The following is a 5,820-nucleotide window of genomic DNA, read 5'->3' on the forward strand; positions in this document are numbered from 1 at the left end:
GGAATCAAGGGATAAGGGGAGAAAGCAGGAATGGGGTACTGAACCTGGATGATCAGCCATGATCATATTGAATGGCGGTGCCTGTTCGAAGGGCTGAATGGCCTACTGCTGCACCTATCTTCTATGTTTCTATGACTCTTTGTGCATTTTGTGTATTGTATGCAAAAACAAAGAGTTTTACTGCTACCTCAGTACATGTGACAATAAAATATCAATGAATCATTAAATCATTGTCGACGAATGTAATGAAACTCCCACTGAGGGAGTATGGTTCACCATGATGGCAGCATGGTGGTACCTAGATCTTTGTTCCCAGGGATTGCCCACTGTGTTCACACTTTCACACATGCGAGCAAAGGGGGAATTGCAGACTATATTTCAAAAACATGGCCAAGCCACATAGGCAATTTCAGAAGTCATCAGAATAAATGTTCAATTCAGAAAAAATGTTCCCAATGTTGGGGGAGTCCAGAACCAGGGGCCACAGTCTAAGAATAAAGGGGAGGCCATTTAAAACTGAGGAGAGAAAAAACCTTTTTCACCCAGAGAGTTGTGAATTTGTGGAATTCTCTGCCACAGAAGACACTGGAGGCCAAGTCACTGGATGAATTTAAAAGAGAGTTGGAAAGAGATCTAGAGGGCTAGTGGAATGGATATCAGCAGAAGGCAGGCACGGGTTACTGATTGTGGATGATCAGCCATGATCACAATGAATAGCGGTGCTGGCTCGAAAGGCCAAATGGCCTCCTCCTGCACCTATTTTCTATGTTTCTATGTTTTAATAGGAGACCACATCTTACATTAGAAAGAAACACAAGGAACATCTGGTGCTTAGGCCAAGAGTGTAACCACACAGACAGGAAGTCAGAAAGACCACTTCTCAACTTGTTGCTATGCGAACTCTTATTTATTGGACAATGCAGGGAAGTAACAACCGATATGATTTCATCAGCTTCTGTAACCGGACCAAAGTGGAACATGAATACAATGGAAGTGGCTTACTTGATGTATGTGTTTGAGCAGGCATTCTCCCCTTGTATGCAAGTAAAATAAAGTTACAGTACAGTCTGAGGGTCATGTGTTGTGTGTGTGTGCATGTTAAGAGTCTTACTCAGTGCGGTGACTTCTTCAGAACCCATCGCACAAAATAGTTATTATTGACAGCTGAACCCATCCAGAAAAGAGACTAAGGTAACAAATTACTTTAGTCTTTAAAATACTGGTTGAAGCAGTATATCCTGCCTTCAGCAAGGATACTCGTAGATACTTATAAAGATGGGGCTTAATGTCTTGATGGGCTCAGGACTCTGGAAGGGGTGCACTCAATATCATCACAGTGTTCCTAGTCTGCCTTGCAGCCACCTCTCCCCCACTGCCTGAAATTGTGGGGAGATCCGTCCTTGACATTCACAAAGCACTTCTGCCTGTGGAGTCTACTGCAATGAAACCAGCTGCTGCTTAATGCCCAAGGTCTAGATACCAAGCTCTGCCACTTGATGGCAACTCCATTGCCATTGTGATAGACCTGGATGTGGGTGGCACCCTGGATTTCCCACATACAATGTGATGCACAGACTTGATATGTTGTGAGGCCGCGTTTAGAGGATTGTGTTCACTTCTGGGCACCATGTTATAGGAAAGATGCTGTCAAGCTGGAAAGGGTACAGGGAAGGTTTACGAGGATGTTGCCAGCACTCGTGGGTCTGAGCTACAGGGAGAGGTTGAGTAGGCTGTGATTCTATTCCTCGGAGCGCAGGAGGATGAGGGGTGATGTATAAAATCATGAGAGGAATAGATTGGGTAGACGCACAGAGTATCTTGCCCAGAGTAGGGGAATCGAGGACCAGAGGACATAGGTGTGAGCGGAAGGGGAAAAGATTTAATAGGAATCTGGGGGGTAATTTTTTCACACCGAGGGCGGTGGGTTTTTGGAACAAGCTGCCAGGGGAGATAGTCAGTTAAACAGGTACATGGATAGCACAGGTTTGGAGGGATATGGACCAAACGCAAGCAGGTGGGACGAGTGTAGCTGGGACATGTTGGCCGGTGTGGGCAAGTTGGGCTGAATGGCCTTTTTCCATGTTGTATGACTCTATGACTCTGTGACTCTATGACAGTGCCGAGCACTGTATAAGTGGTCATTAGAATAACAGCCACAAAACTATCTCAGGTCAGGTCAACTTCTAACACCTGGCTGCGATACACGATCTACACTTCCAGTCTTCCCACGGTTAAAATTGTGCAATCATGAAATCTTTTACTCACATACAACTTTAACACTTCTCTAAATTACCCAAATGCTCAACCTCTGCTCATGACTTCCTAATCAAGTAACCAACTGCAAATTATCATTGAATTGTTAAACAGTCAAGCACTTGTTGGCTACTGATTAAAACTGTAAAAGAAACTACACGCTGCTGAGCTCTTCCTGCAGTGTACTTTCACTCCAATTTCCTGCACCAGTAGACATCTGTGTTTCCATACATTAAAGTTTGTTAAATTCTGTGCAAAAACTATAACCAGTCTCCAGAATGACTTCAATCCCTTGCCAAACCCCATGCTTTTTTTTCTGCCAAAATAAACGATATTCAGAATAAAAAATATATACAAAACAAAACCTGTGCGAAGGTTCTTCAGATATTCTCAAAGTCTACACATTCATTAGTGCCATACTCAGTAGTATTCACAACTAACCTTAAACCAAGCACCCTTGCTGATATCCCATCCCTTGTTTGAAGGGTGTCCCCACCAGATAGTGCCCCTGAATGTCCATTAATGGATGGGCCCCAGGCTGTGGTCCTCCCCCACAGAGTCTTGGCATTAGCTGCTCCAAGCTTCAGCGAGTCCCTCAGCACATACTACTGCAGTCTGGAATGGGCCACTCCTATCACTGCTGCGATGCCAACAGGTTTTGGCAGACCAAAGAGCATCTTCCACCAAGTTGGTCTTCCATCAGCACTTGATGTCCATCTCTGAATGTTTTCCTGGGAACTGCCCGTATAGCAGAGAGTCCTCTGTTACAGAGCTGTTTGGGATGGATTGTGGCAAGGACCCTTCCATCATTCTCCAGACCCTTTTCACGAAACCATGTTCTGTGAAGAGGTGGGTAACCGCCTTCTCTCTGTATCAGCCACCCCGCGGGTAGTAATATTCCAATGGATCTGACAGGGAGGGCCCCATTCACACCCAGACAAGCGAGGTCTTGGTGCTTGTGGTGAGCTCCGGCGCTGAGGCATTTTGCCAGACACGCTGGGCAGTCTGCTCCGGGAACCACACCACAGGATCCATCGAGTTGTTGTCCTGCAGTGCCTGCATGATGTTCCGTGCTGACCACTGCCTGATGGACTTGTGGTCAAAGGTGTTGGGCTGGATTAACTTTGCTACAAAGGACAGGTAGCGTGGCAATGTCCAGCTAATTGGCACATTGCGCAGCATTGGAGCCTGGCCCATCCTTTGCAACACTGGGAATAAGTAGAAGCTTAGCAAGTAGTGACACTTAGTGTTTTGGCTTGATACACAGCCTGATGCAGCCACACATGAAGGCATGAAGGTGGCCATCAGGATGAGGGAGACGTTGGGCACCTCTTTGCTCTTATTCTCTGCTGATTTGTGCATCGAGACCCATTGGACCCATTCCATCTTTGACCCCTAGATGAACCTGAAGACAGCCAGGTGATTGGTGAGGCAGAGGGACAGGCCACACCTGCGCCAGGTACAGCAGCATCTTGGGCAAAGTTTCCCCCATTATCAAGAGGGAGCTTCACTATCCACTGCCCCAACCTTTGTTTGACCTTGGCTATACATTCCAGCCAATTCCTGTTGCATGCCTCAGCCTCTCTGAACCAGATCTCCAGCACCTTCAGGTAGTCAGACCTGATGATCAGTGGGGACATGTTGCTGAGGGGCAGGGACTCTCTCTTCCTGCAGTTGATTCTGGCTCCTGATGCCAACTCAAATTAGTCGTAGATGCTGATCAATTTGCAGACCTGGAGACCTTATTGGAAACCTTTGAACTACCATACATCAGACTTTATTGGACTTCAATGTTTTATCTTCCACTAAAAGTAGTAGCCTTTATTCTTTATCTATGCACTGTGGACAGTTTAATTGTATTCATGCATATTTATTTATTTGACTGGATAGCACGCAAACAAAAGTTTTTCCCCGTACTTTGACACACGTGACAATAATAAACTAAACAAAAGCTAGACGATCGTGGGTCAAAATCTCTGAACTCCATGCATGGTTCAAGCTCATCACAAAATCTTCTACTTACATGCTTAAACCACATCTAAGTTCCTTGTAATAATTCCTCCTCTATTGACAGTAATTACTCACCTGTTTGCAATACCATCTACATCTAACAATTGATAGGCAATTGTAGACATTCACTAAACTGATAAAAGAAACTAAATGCTAAAATTATTAAATTCTTTATTGAAAATCTAACAACACCCCGGACTAAAAAACTGGGACCCTATCAAGAAGATTAGCATGGCCTGCACCAGGCTGCAAATTCATGCAGCATCCTATATGTTATGTCCTAAGGGCAAGATTCTTGCTTTAAGGTTTAAAATGGATGGCATGTGAAAAATTTGATCTTCAATGGACAATCTCACCATCTCAAGAGTCAAGATTGTTTAATTTTTGTGCGTACGACAACGAAAAATTAAAATTCTTACCTGCAGAAGCTTAGCGAGCTTGCAAACACAATGCACACAGAAAATATAAAACATTTTTAAAGCTCATTAAATTAATAACTGTAATATTAGTGCAAAAAAAACCCCTACATCCTTAATGCAACCATGACAGTCTATTGAAGTTCATAGTTTCTGAGGTTAGTGTTGGATAGCGTTTAAGAGCCTGGTGATTGTTGGTAAGAAGCTACTCTTGAATTGGGTGGTCATGGTTTCAGGCTTCTGTCACTTCTTCCCAATGATAGAAGCAAAATCCGAGCAGGGCCAGTGTGGTGTGGGCATTTGATAATATAGGCTGGTACATTGTCTTAACATTTAGATTTTTATTTTTAAACAGAAGATGCTGGAAACACTCTGCAGTTCAGGCAGCATCTATGGATAGTGAAGTTGTTGATGTTTCAGATTCAAGGCTCTTTGGGTCCAAAACACTCAGTCAGTCAGTCAGTCTGTCTGGAAACAAGAGAAACTGACCATCTAAATGTTTCAAGCATTTTATTTGTGTTTCAGATTTCCAGCATCTACATTTTTCATTATTCATTTAATATAAGCTGTGTGAGTTGTTAAAGCAAAGTTATTTTAAAATAAAACAAATAAAAATACACAAAGTGGACCATGGCGATGAAAGCCAACAAAACAAGTTTCAGAATAAAGCTCCATTGATGGTGGCCTGCCACAAGATCCCAGGGCACAGATTAGACACAGAGTAAAACTACCTCTACAATGCCCCATCACAAAGGAAAAATCTGCATGCTTAATACATTCCCAGACTTTGCATCGTTAAAGTTGGACTTCTCTGCACTAACTCAACTAAGTCTATGCTGCTAACTCACTTCAAAGGTTTCAGGTCATTAGTTGGAGCCTGTGCAGTATTTATCATATCATATCATATAAATACAGCCGGAAACAGGCCTTTTCGGCCCTCCAAGTCTGTGCCGCCCAGCGATCCCCGTACATTAACACTATCCTACACCCACTAGGGACAATTTTTACATTTACCCAGCCAATTAACCTACATACCTGTACGTCTTAATTTCGTTGGTTCAACTACTTTTATTAAAGCTAAATTTCTTCCCCGTGTGATTACAGGTGACATCTGCATTAGGGCAGTTCAGGTAATAGAAAT

The sequence above is a fragment of the Rhinoraja longicauda genome, chromosome 25, assembly GCF_053455715.1.
Source record: "Rhinoraja longicauda isolate Sanriku21f chromosome 25, sRhiLon1.1, whole genome shotgun sequence".
In the NCBI taxonomy this organism is placed as follows: Eukaryota; Metazoa; Chordata; class Chondrichthyes; order Rajiformes; family Arhynchobatidae; genus Rhinoraja; species Rhinoraja longicauda.